This window comes from Pelophylax lessonae (genome assembly GCF_965119305.1).
Source record: "Pelophylax lessonae genome assembly, chromosome: 12".
In the NCBI taxonomy this organism is placed as follows: domain Eukaryota; kingdom Metazoa; phylum Chordata; class Amphibia; order Anura; family Ranidae; genus Pelophylax; species Pelophylax lessonae.
The window spans coordinates 112,044,787-112,058,136 of record NC_138779.1 but is presented as its reverse complement, the minus strand read 5'-3'; the positions used below and the strand labels follow the sequence as shown (position 1 = coordinate 112,058,136).

The 13,350-nt window shown below is 44.2% G+C and overlaps 1 pseudogene across 1 annotated transcript in view; it reads left to right on the top strand.

The window, feature by feature from the left end:
- Nucleotides 1-13,350, top strand: part of LOC309568902 (sulfotransferase 2B1-like) — a 114,215-nt pseudogene that overhangs the window by 63,300 nt on the left and 37,565 nt on the right. Inside the window, exons 3-4 of the transcript XR_014226127.1 lie at nucleotides 3,923-4,132; nucleotides 9,348-9,477. The product of XR_014226127.1 is annotated as a sulfotransferase 2B1-like (transcript). The remainder of the gene's footprint in view (nucleotides 1-3,922; nucleotides 4,133-9,347; nucleotides 9,478-13,350) is intronic.

The following is a 13,350-nucleotide window of genomic DNA, read 5'->3' as shown; positions in this document are numbered from 1 at the left end:
CTGGGTCATCCCCAGCCCCCCACATCAATCTGTCTGCCACATCTGCGATGTGCCGAACTCGGGCGCCCGGTAAACAACAAACTGTTCGGTTCACGAGATCTTTTTTACAGATTGCCCTCTCTGTCCTCTTGATAATTGAGTCCCCAACTACCACAACCTTTCTAACCTTTCCTGAGTTACCGCCCCCCTTCTTCCTGGAGCCGTCCCTCCCCTGGCAGCTGGGGGAGGGCGCATGCTCCAGCACTGCCACCCCTGAGCTGATATCCCCCTCAACCTGCAACTCGGCAGATTTGTTAGGGTGTACCAACTCAGGATTGGCCTCCCTGGCACTCCTCCCTCTACCCTTCCTAACAGTCACCCAGCTGCGTACCTCTGCTGCTTGCGTCTCCTCTGTTCCTCCCTCCTCTATGCTGGCCCCTACCAGCGCCTGATAGGTAATGTCCAAGCTCCTTTCCAGGTTGTTGATGCCACGCAGTGTTGCCACTGTGTTCTGTAGGTCCAGGATCTGGTCTACCAGAGCAACAAGTTGCTCACATCTTGCACAGCAGTATTCGCCCTCGAATGGTTCATCAAGGAACGCATACATGCAGCAAGAAGTGCACTGAGTGGCATCCGCAATCCTGTCGGACATTATTACCCACTACTCTATGGGGATATATTAACAAACTGCTCTTCCTAACCTACACTACCTCTAACTTCCCTGGTACTAACCTGGGGTCCTCACCAGTCGCTAATATACTAACCAGTCACTAAGATACTCACCAGTCGCAAAGATCCAACAGACGCAAAGATACTCACCAGTTGCAAGATACTCACCAGTCGCAACGATACTCACCAGTCGCAAAGATCCAACAGACGCAAGATACTCACCAGTCGCAAAGATACTCACCAGTCGCAAAGATACTCACCAGTCGCAAGATACTCACCAGTCGCAAAGATACTCACCAGTCGCAAAGATACTCTCCAGTCGCAAGGATACTCACCAGTCGCAAAGATACTCACCAGTCGCAAGGATACTCACCAGTCGCAAGATACTCACCAGTCTCAAGATACTCACCAGTCGCAAAGATACTCACCAGTCGCAAAGATACTCACCAGTCGCAAAGAATCTCACCAGTCGCAAGATACTCACCCGATACACACCAGTTGCAAATATACTCACCACTCGCAAGATGCTAACCCTAGCAAGATGCTAACCAGTCGCAAAATGCTCACTAGTCGCTAAGATACTCACCAGTCTCTAAAATACTCACGGTCGATCAGTCAAGAGCGCCGTCGGTCGGTCGCAGAACAGTCTTGTCAGTCGCAGAACAGTCTTGTCAGTCGCAGAACAGTCTTGTCAGTCGCAGAACAGTCTGTTAGTCGCAGAGCAGTCAGTCAGTCGCAGAGCAGTCTGTCAGTCGTTGACGGTCGCAAGCAAGGTCAGTCAGTCACAGATCCCTATGGTCAGTCAGTCACAGGTTGGTCTGTCAGTCCGTCAGTCACAGGTCCCAAAGCACCGTCACACAGCTGCAGAGAGATACTCACCAGTCGCCGCTGCTCCTCCTCCCCTGCTTCCGTGAACCTCCCTCCTCAATACTGTGTGGTGTCCGTTCACCGCCGCTCCGCCGTCTACCGCCGCGGCTTACAGTCCCGGTCCTTCACGTCCCGGTCCCGCTGCTCTTAGTCCCAGTCCTGCTGCTCTTAGTCCCGGTCCCGCCGCTCTCTGTTCCGGTCTCTCTGTCCCGGTCCCCTGCACTCGCGCCGGCTTCTGGTGACCTAGTGCGGCTCCCCCCGCACGTGTCACCCGGCTCTCCTCCACGCTCTCCTCTACACACACTCCTCCAGTTGCTCGCTCGCTGCTGCTTGCTCCTCCCACTTCCGGCTCTCTCCCTTACATATAAAGGGGGAAAACAGTGTGGGTTTTCTCCCTAATATTTTAACAAGACCCTTACACATTCTAAAAATATTATTCTAACCAGACCCTTATTCACAGCCTGAGAGGCCAGGTCTATATCATAGAGGCCTTGTCTCTATCGTACCTGTACAATGTTAAAAGACAAGGGTCTCTTCCCTATATCCTATCCCCCAAAAAGATTTGAGGATTTGTGATTGGGACTTGTAAGAATCATTGGGAGGGTATCTTGAAAGGATAAATTCATAGTCAATCACATCATCTATGGATGTAGATCATTGTCAAGGAGGATAAACCGCTGTCCAACCATGTTTCTCCACCACCACAGTGACCTGCTGCCTGAGGATGTTGCCCAATCACAGTACAACTGCAACATGACAGAATCCCCCGTGCTGTTGTAATGTTAACATTGCAGGGGATTCTGGGTGTAACCGTTGACCATAAACAGTCATGGCCATTTTTGGTCAATGACACCACCAGGATTCCTGGCTGATTTGTTTACATCCTAGCAGCATGGGATTGGGTTTGGGGTACTGAACACATAAGGCCAGTTTGTTTAGCGAACATGGCCTTCACCCACGCCCTGAGGAAGCCTTTGGGTAAAACTTGTCAGGCCCAAGTAGGATGCCAGCTCACCATTGCACACTAAAGATATTGACAATACATATAAGCTGCAAATATTCACAGGCTCAAATCAGAGGAAAAAAAACATGACAGGTTGAGTGCCAAGACTGTCAGATGATAACCTCATATGACCTATTATGTTTTGCTGCTGGCAGCTGTACAACAGGTGTGGTAGGATAAATGCTGAAAGGCTAGACCGATTTGCATCACTTGCAGAGGTTGTGAAATAACTGCAAAGTGGAATCTCATACAAATCAGTGGTCCTAAAACCAATGTTTGATTTGGTCTGCTTTCTAATACATTTTTCGATTCAACATTTGTATTACATTTTAGAGGCTTGCTGCTTCTTTCTTTTATATTAAAATATTTTATTTTTAGAATGTGTATATTTTTTCACTAAAATAAATAACATGCTCACCTTTACCACTTAAAGGTTTAATAAAGCATGTAAACCATCAAACTTATACAAATATTACTAGTGACCTCTAGAAAAAATGATAGTGCAATATTTGAAATAACAGTGTTATAAAATACCAGTGCTCTATCTTAATAATTGATATTTTCCCTCTAGTTGTAATCCATGGGTTTCAACACTACCTCCCTACTGAAAGACAATACATAGATACAAATCAATTATTTGAGAAGCCACCTGGATATTTTATTTTCACTCTGTCTAAAAAATCTTAAGACTTAGCATGAACACAGGATCTCTAAACAACCTTCACCCTTACTAGGAAGTTTCAAAGCTTTGTAGATCATAATGAGATCTATGCACGTACGGTTGAAGCATTTTTCCGACATATTTTCTGGCCTGTTTTGCATTTTTTTCATGAGCGTTTTTAATATGTTTTGCATTTTTTGTTCATGTTGATAAGAGGAGCTGTCTGTTTTCATGCAAGAAAACGAACCAAAGTGCATATACATGCATTTTTCATGTTTTTTTTGATGCAACTACATTATATTACATCTACGGAGCCAAAAAATGCAATGTGCTGTGTGAAAAAAGTCCCTCTACCTTTCCATAAACTGCATTGCAAGAAATTGCATAGATGTGAATGAGACCCATGGAAAATAGGATTAAATTGATTGTCGTGTATTTTTGGTGAATCTGCAAATGCACTAAAAATGCATAGATGTGAACGTAGCCTTAGGTTTATTGGGGAATACCTTTTGTAGTTATGTATAGGTATGTTTGGAGACCACAGTTACAGAGTCAAAAACCATGAAGGGATATAGCCTGTATATTGTGAACCTTTGTCTATTAGTTAACCTGAGGTTTCAGAGTTCGCTTGATTCACCAGAAAATTTCTAAGAATTCCTTTTAAATATCACAATTGAAAACATTTTTACAGAACTGCTTCCTTATTTATTATACTGTTCATATTCTTCATAAACAACCTTTAGGTACAACATGGATGCTGGAAATACTAAGTCTTATCAAAAGCAATGGAGATCCAACATGGTGCAAAACCGTTCTGAACTGGCAGAGTACCCTGGATAGAATCTCCAGGCACCGCCAAAGAACAGCAAGAAAACAAAGAAAATCCACGGTATTTCAATTCACACTTACCAACACATCTTTTCATAAAATCTTTCTCCAACTCCAAAGCTAAGGTAAGATCTTGGTCTACCATAATGTATAACTATGATATAACAATATGTAAAAAAAAAAAAAAGTTATGCATAGAGAAAAGTAAGTTCACTATAACTTGGTGTTGATGGGTGGTTTCCACATGGCGGTGAGAAGACGTGCCTAAGCAGAGCTCCGATAGCTACCTGGCTACATACCCTCTGGCAATGCCTTCCAAGTCACCTAATCTTTGCCCTGTGTCAGGCAAAAGATCTGGGAGTGGCTCTACCTCCAAAAAAACTGCACCGGCTCCATAAAGCGCTTCTTTTCCGCAGAAAGTGCAAGCCCTTACGCATGCGGCGGCCAGGCCGGAGCGCCGAGGTTGGGTAGATCCTCCTCCACACATGCAGCATCTCCCCGGGAGTGCTCTCCCTCCTCTTTATACTGCTGAGCACTTGGATGATCCTCCGTCAGCAGCGGTCTCAAACAAGAACTCAGTGGCATGTTCCACAGTCTGGAGAGGTCTATCAAGAAAGAAATGGCGGCAGTCCGCTCAGACATTTCTCACGGTGGAAGAAACTGAGAAACTGCAGGATTCCCAGGAGGGCACCAATAAAGAACTTCAGGAGAAGGTAACACAATTGGCAGTAGCGCATCACGCGGCCCTCTACAAGTTAGAGGATCTAGAAAACAGCAATCTCAGAAACAACTTGCGTATTCGGGGGTTACCCGAGGCAGCCAGGGACAATGATTTGGAGGACACAGTCCGGGGCATTTTCAACTCCATTTTGGGTAGGCCAGCCACTGAGACCCTGCGATTTGATCGCATACACTGTGCCCTCCGCCCCCACAATCTCTCCTCGGAGCTCCCCCGGGATGTCATCTGCAGGTTACACTACTTTGAAGATAAAAATGCCATCATGGCCAAGCTCCGGGGCACACAGGTCATTGATTTTGACAGGGCCTCCCTTAACATCTTCCCGGATCTCTCCAAAGAGACCCTAGAATGCCGGCGGGCATTAAAACCTCTCCTTGAGCAATTGAGAGCTGACAGTTTTACATATAGATGGGGGTTCCCTTCCTGCTTTATTGCAACCAAGAATGGCCGTTCTTGGGTTCCCCGAGGATCTCCCCAATTTTCTGCAAGAGCTTGGACTCCCCCCTTGTATCTCCCTGGGTGGCATGATTGCATCCCCACTTTTTCATTTCCCCCGGACTCTCCATGGTGTAAAAAGCCTTCCAAGAAGAGGCGCACATCCGCACCATCCTCCTCCCAGAAAACTAGCAACGCTTCTCCATGACTCAATATCGGCTGACCCAGGTCTTTGCTATCCTGCAATTCAGTATTGCTCCTACATGATATTGCTCAGTTTATTGGTTGTCTTTTGATCTGTTCTCCTCACATTTCCCTGTCTTTACCTCCGCCAGAGGTTATTATGTTGTTATGGTTGATCCCATTATAATTTCTGGGCTCCCTAGCTTCACAATCTCCCCGTTCGCTGTGTTTCCCCTCCTCCTTTTGGGTATGGGGGATGCCAGAGGCCCTTGTCTTCAACGGCCCACACCTATTCTTAGGTGCGGTCCCGCCTTCTGGTCTCCGCATCCCCTAAGAGACCACTGCAGTTCGCTGCATGAACATACTCAGTGTCACGACTGCCTTTTGTTTTGCATTCTTGTAATGCTCCTCTCTCTGTTTCATTTCTCTTTCACCTCCCTCTTCTCTTCTCCCCTTCCTCTTCCCCCCCCCCACTCTCTTGCCTTGCAGGTCCGGGTGTACATCTCTAGGGGAGGGGGGTGTCACATGACCCAATGGCTGCTTTGACAATATTCTCCTATAATGTAAGGGGCCTGAACACTCCCCTGAAAAGCCACCAGGTGTTCCGAGAACTCCGCAAAAAGCCTTCTGTTCGGTGGCATTCCTCCAAGAAACCCATCTTACCCACTCCACCAATGTTAGGCTCTCTCTTTTACCCCTCCTGGTATTACAGCCTGTCCTCCACTAACAAAGCCAAAGGGGTTGCCATTGGGTTTCATAAAAACACCCCTTTCCAACTCGAAGATAGGCTAACGCATGACCAAGGTCATTTTCTTTTTCTTAAGGGTACTATAGGCAACACCCGCTGCACACTAGCTAATATTTATAGCCCAAATCACAATCAACCCTCGTTTGTGTCCCACACTTTGTCCAAATTGGCGACATTTGCCGAAGGATTAGTTGTTTTGGCGGGGGACTTTAACATGACCCTGAATCCCGTACTAGATACTTCCCACCACTTCCTTTAAGATATCCTTAGTGAAGAAAAGACTCCACGATCTACAACTTATGGATGCTTGGCCCATTTTCCATCCCAAAATAAGAGACTATTCACTCTTTTCCAAGACTCATTACTGTTATTCCAGGGTAGACAATATCTTTATAGACCATTTTCATCTCCCCGTGTTGTGCTCTGCCTCCATAGGTTGCGCCTCCATATCTGATCATGCCCTTGCGCTGGTGATTTTGACCTTGCCTTCCCTCCACGCCCGATCCAACAACTGGAAGCTCAATGACTCCCTCCTCACTAATCCCACAGCTATGGCAATTTTGTCTGATGCCTTGAAACAATACTTCACCGACAATGCCTCCGAGGACATTGCTCCCTCCTTGGTTTGGGAAGGACACAAGGCCACAATGAGGGGCAATCTTCATGAGATTGGGGCATGGAAAAAGAGGGAGCATGGTCAACTGCTTACTGAACAATTGCGCATAGTGGCGGACTTAGAAAAGTCTCACAAAATGTCCCTACACGTCTCACACCTGGAGGCTCTGACGCAGGCGAGGGAAGTACTGAAATCTCTTCTAGACCATGCCACCAAACGTAAATTCCACTTACTTTCTCATAAATACTATGAATGGGGAAACAAGTCTGGCAAGCTACTTGCCAGATCGTTGCGGTATAAAAAGACGACCTTGTATATCTTGAAAATTAAGTCCTCTAAAGGTGACCTAGTATACACATCCCCCCAGATAGCCGGTGCTTTTCGAGACTTCTACCAAAAACTATATAATGTGGAGGGGGACCTCCATCATCTGTCACCTATAGAGAAGCACAAATGGATATGGGTCTATCTTAAGCTGGCTAAGCTTCCCAGACTCTCCAGGCAATCGCTGAGAAAGCTGGAGAATGATTTCTCTGTGGAGGAATTTCAAAAAGACATGAAAGACACGCCTTTGTGTAAGGCCTTGGCTCTTTCATAGGGCTATTAAGGCTTTTAATGCAGGAATGAAATGAAGAGGTCATACAGTATAGTCTTATTTTATTGCTTTGTTTTGCTTTTAATATGGGGACTTTTTCATATTTTGGTATAAATAAATCATGTATGGTAAATGCGCAGTTGATAATTGTGATGTATGACAAATGTGTGTGTAGCACCCTCCTAGGTAGGTGCTAGAGAGAATATAGTTTTAAAGCTTTTCTGCTTTTCAGAGGGATTGCAGGTAAATCTATTATTGTTCTCTGTCTACCAAAAAGCAGGATCTGCTGGTAAGGTCTACTCAATGTGCTCCGGTGAAACTCAGTCTGTCTGAAGAGTGTTTCACACAGGTCCAATAGGTAGGCATATTGAACAGTGGGAGGAAACCTGACAAATGAGTGCACAGGCATTTAGTACAGCCCTGGTGATTTGCCAGAGGAAAATGCCTTGGTGCATGCTAGGATACTGTATAAATGCCAGGAGCACATGTGCTCGGGTTCTTTCAGCTGGAGAGCGGAGTTCCGGAGGAAGGGGGTGGCTGTCTCCTCCTCTGTAGAAGTGCCATGCGGCCTCAGCTGGTTGACCTGAGGGACTAAAGAGCTAGAGAGGAATTAAACCCAGGAGCCCTGTAAAGCTGACTGGAAGGGGAGATGCTGAAAGGATCTGATTATGCAGTACAGTGAGTTTAGGTCTGTGTCAAAGGGCCTGACCTGAGGGGGACCACCCTTGTGGCTAGACGAGTCAGTGGATGGATGTCAGTAAAGGGGATGCTAGAAAGTATCCTGAAGATAGGGTAGATCAAGTCTATTGCTGGAGAAAGAGCAAGGAGACTTAACCCTTTCCATACATGTGGCAATATGGTTTAAGCAGTGAGACTGCTTTGACAAGCAACCTGGTGAGGCGAAGTGAGAGTTGTCCTTATACAATGTATATAGTTCCAGGCGGAGTATCCCACTATTCCCTTCTCCAATCCAAGTTCCTCGATAAATACTAAAGACCAACACCCCTGGATTGTTTATTGAGAAGCGAGCCCTTGGGAGTAAGGATGAATGTATGAACTGTACCCTAAGTGACTGTTTGCTGGTAATCAGAGGAGGCCCAACAAGTCATCAAGCAAGCCCTATGGGGACAGTGCTACATGTGGAATACAAATGTAATTTCATTGTGAATTTGTTTTCTACAAGGACAATAAATCTTGTTCTATTCTGATAACAGAGGAACAAAGCACCAGAGAGAAATTACACTTAGAGCTTTGGAGAGAGACAAGTAAACACTGCAGATATATTGTATGTGCTTAGTTCAAATTTTATGAATGGGTTTACAGCCACTTTAACTCCCTCATGGTCAAGTGGTCTTTTACTTTAATGACCAGCAATTTTTGCATTTTAGCTAGAGGTTTAACTCAAAATAACTTTGTGCTAGTTTGTGGTTATAAATGACCTACATAGACATTAACTTATTACCTATTCAACTGTCCTTGGTAAATAAAATTGAATCGAAACCCGCAATTTGCCACAGCCAAGGAGAGAGCTACAAACAATACAGAATCTATTCTATCCTACACCACAGGTAAGTAACCTCTGGCACCAATGATCCACTGCCAATTTAGGGGGTAATTCTTTTCCTACTGGCCACCCGTAAACACAACAAATAGAGAGGGCAAATCCCCTTAACAGATGCACAAACAGCAAAAAAAATATGACAGGTGTTGTAATCCCTCTTCACTCTTTCATCTAAAACTAAAATAAAACGTTTTGCCTTTAGTTACACTTAAAATGATTTTTTGATTTATTATTTTTTGGATAATTTTAATACTTAATAAAATGTATTTATTATATTATATTAACCTCATATTATTAGCCACATGTGTCGCCTGCAGTAACCATCTTTTTCTTAACTCTGGCACTCTTGCTGAAGTTTTTTTCTGCATTACACTTGAAACGATGCATGCAAATTTTATCAGACTGCTATCCAGAAGCAATGATATCACTAAAGATTAAATTAACACTTTAAATTTACTTTCAGATTATCTACACTGTCAGAAACCCCAAAGATGTCCTAGTGTCCAACTACTTCTTTGGAAAAATGAGTCTATTTTTCAATGATTTTAAAAATGTTGATCAGCTATTGGAAGACTTTTTATGGTCAAAAGAGTGTAAGTATAGGTTAAATGTAAAAATTAGATCAATGCTGTAAGCAAATCTAGGGTGGCTAAGACAATTAGGTTGGACCAATTTCCTTACATTTCTAATTTACTGTGAGGGGTTAGCTCGGTAGCGAGAGGGTGACCCCTTGGGGGGGGGGGGGGGGTTCGTTACACAGAGAGATAGCCGAGGAGTAGTTGAAAACAACAGTCTATGGTTTATTCTTGCAATTTTCTTCACACAAGTGCAAGCATCAAAAACAGCATAATTCAAAACAAACATAAAATAAAATAAACCCTGGCCGCTGTGGGCGTCTACCTTCACACACAGGAACCTACCTAGGGAGTCTGTCCCAACCTACTGCTGGGCAGACACTGCTGGTCATTGTAACGCTCCGGCGTTTGTTTAGTGAACTGGATTTGCAGCTGCAGAATTTCCACTCAGTAGTCGTGTAGAGATGTGTTGAATCACCATATCCAACTCTCCAGACTCATCATTGTGGCCCAGCCTGCCTCAGCATGCAAATATACAGACACTCAGATAAGATGTTCCTGGAGTGATAGGTTGTATACGATAGTATAGAGGTGATGTGCTGAAAGGACAGGCGTGAGTAGTGATAGCAATGATAGGCACTCAATAGTAATGTTCAGGAGTGTTAGCAGATGGTGATAGATAATATGCAGATAGGTTAGCAATCTATGTAACAGTGCAGATGATAGGAATAGTAATGCATAGATAGCAACAGTCTTTAGTATGCAAGAGTAGATAGTGTAAGTTGATAGGAAGGAATCCCCTGTGGGGTACTTATCACTAGTTGGTTTAGAGAGATGAGGGGTCCGGTAATGAGATAAGGATCAGGTAGTGAGATACAGGATCAGTAGCGAGATACAGGAAATAGCTGGAGGCTTCGGCAGCATCAGACAAGGCTGTATAACAAACGGTTTGCACGAACACCTTGTGAGTGAAAGCCGGCGATTGAAATAGCCGCTCAGAGCGGCGCCTAGTGATGACATCATGAGAATTAAAGGGACAGGTAGCTATATGCGTTCCACCTACCTAAATGGTGGAACGCAATGCGGAAGAAATGGGCTGGAAGGGTACCGAAGGTACCAGAATCTTACAGTCATACAGCAGACAATCAATAGTCCATTTGTTTTCCTTTCACACAGAAAAAGTCCATGACCTCACCTTGAGAAGTCTTTAGCTGACTGCTCTCCTCAGCGCACATCGCTTCAGGAGGCAGCAATCAGTAATCATCCTCTGGATAACTTATAGAGGCCTTAATTGCCTCATCCTGAACAGCTGAAGTCTTTTCAACGTCCTTACACCTTTCTGGCTACCTCTGCAGTCGACACCAGTAATTGGTGAATTTTCTAAACCAGGTGGAAATGTATCTCCTGTCTGTGACAACACCCACAGATTTACCTGACTTCCTGTCACATTATCTACATATAGATAGACATGCAAGAAGTAATTGTGTTTACCAGTAGAGAAAAATAAGAATATTTTGTTTCTCTCTGGCAGAGGCAAAAGTCAGGCCATACAATCACTTTCTTACTTGGGAGCAGACACTCTGATCTCCAACAGATCTCACTGTACAGCCGTGACCAAATGTTTTGAGAATGACACAAATAATTTTCACAAAGTCTGCTGCCTCAGTTTTTATGATGGCAATTTGCATATGCTCCAGAATGTTATAAAGAGTGATCAGATGAATTGCAATTAATTGCAAAGTACCTTTTGCCATGAAAATTAACTTAAAGCGGAGTTCCACCCAAAAGTGGAAGCTCCGCTTATCTGCTTCCCCCCTCTGGTGCCACATTTGGCACCTTTCAGGGGGAGGGGGGAAGCGGATACCTATCAAAAACAAGTAACTACTTCCACTTCCATGTAAGATTGCCTTGGCGACCTACGTCATTTACAGCCCTTCCATTTCCCCCCCGCTGCGTTCTGGGAGACACACAGGTCCTAGAAGACAGCGGGACTATTTAGAAAGCGCAGAGCTACTCACGCATGCTCAGTAGGAAACAGACTTCCTGTTTCCCTTAGTATGGATGCCGACGCCTGCACCATAAGCCGATGGATGGATGGAAGTGTCCGTAAAATGAAAGTAAGCAGCTACATATACTGTAGCTGCTGACTTTTAATTTTTTTTTAATACAGATTAATACCAAAAAAAAACATTTCCATTGTGAAGTAGGCTTTAGGGCACCCAAGAAAGTCCAGCAAGCGCCAGGACAATCTCCTACAATTGATTCAACTGCGGGCACTACTTGTGAAGAATTTGCTCAGGAATGGCAGCAGGCAGGTGTGACTGCATCTGCATGCACAGGGAGGTGAAGACTTTTGGAGGATGGCCTGGTGTCAAGGAGGGCAGCAAAGAAGCCATTTCTCTCCAGGTAAAACATCAGGGACAAACTGATATTTTGCAAAAGGTACAGGGATTGGATTGCTGAGGACTGGGGTAAAGTCATTTTCTCTGATGAATCTCTTTCCAGTTGTTTGGGGCATCTGGAAAAAACCTTGTACAGAAATGAAAAGGTGAGTGCTACCATCAGTCCTGTGTCATGCTAGCAGTAAAGCATTCTGAGGCCATTTATGTGTGCCAAGGGAATAAGCTATGCCTAAGAACCCAGCAATGAATGAAGAATGGTACATAAACATCCTTGGAGAGCAACTTCTCCCAACCATCCAAGAACAGTTTGGTGATGAACAATGCCTTTTCCAGCATGATGGAGCACCTTGCCATAAGGCAAAAGTGATAACAAAGTGGCTTGGGTAACAAAAAAAAAAAATCAAAATTTTGGGGTCGATGGCCAGGAAACTCCCAAGACTTTAATCCCATTGAGAACTTGCATTCAATCCTAAAGAGGCAGGTGAACAAGAAACCCCACACATTCTGACAAACTCCAAGCATTGGTTATGCAAGAATGGGTTGCCCTCAGTCAGGATGTGGCTCAGAAGTTGATTGATAACACTGCAAATAATGACTATTTGCATAAACTTAATCTAATTGTCAATCAAAGCCTTTGATACTTATGAAATGCTTGTAATTATACTTCAGTATACCATATTAACATCTGACAAAAAGATCTAAAAACACTGAAGCAGCAGACATTGTGAAAACGTATATTCATGTCATTCTCAAAACTTTTGGGCATGGCTGAACATATACAAAGATCCAGGCTTTTACAGGCAATGGCTTTTGCAGGTGACCAAAGAAATGGTAGCACACTCAATGCATGTTCACAGAGATGCCACCATCAATTGACCAGCTTTTCTATCCCCCTGTTCAATTTTAAAATGGATACTTTAAAACATCACAAAAAGGTAATTGACTTTGTAACATACATGAAACAATTGTTGACCGATTTGGAAAATAATTGAGCTGTGCATTTGAGGGTGGGTTAGGGAGAGATTCTGCTCTTTGAACACTGACTCAAGGTCAGTCATAGTACCGACACTAAAAAGTGATAGAACTCTTTTTTTTTCAAATATGCTGTGATATATTACCCAAAAATAAATCCAGAAATTCACACATTTCCCCACTGTATGTAGTCCTGGTTTGTGAATCTGTCTTTGTTCTCTGCAAGGGACAGAAGATATTTTTTCACGTTCCTCCTGAAAAAATGATAAACCACTTTAAAACGTCACTGTTTATTCTGTTTCCATGTAGTGTTATGTGAGTAACAGTTACAAACACATGGCCACTAGCCCCAACCCATAACCATACCTCCCACCTTTTGAACTTCGCAATGAGGGACACTGAAAGAGGAAAAAGACCTGCGGCGCGCGTAGCGTACCGCGACAAATTGTGGGTGTGACCAATTGCTTAGCAGTGGGAGGGGCTTAAGGGATATGGTAAACAAAACCCAGACTTCCTA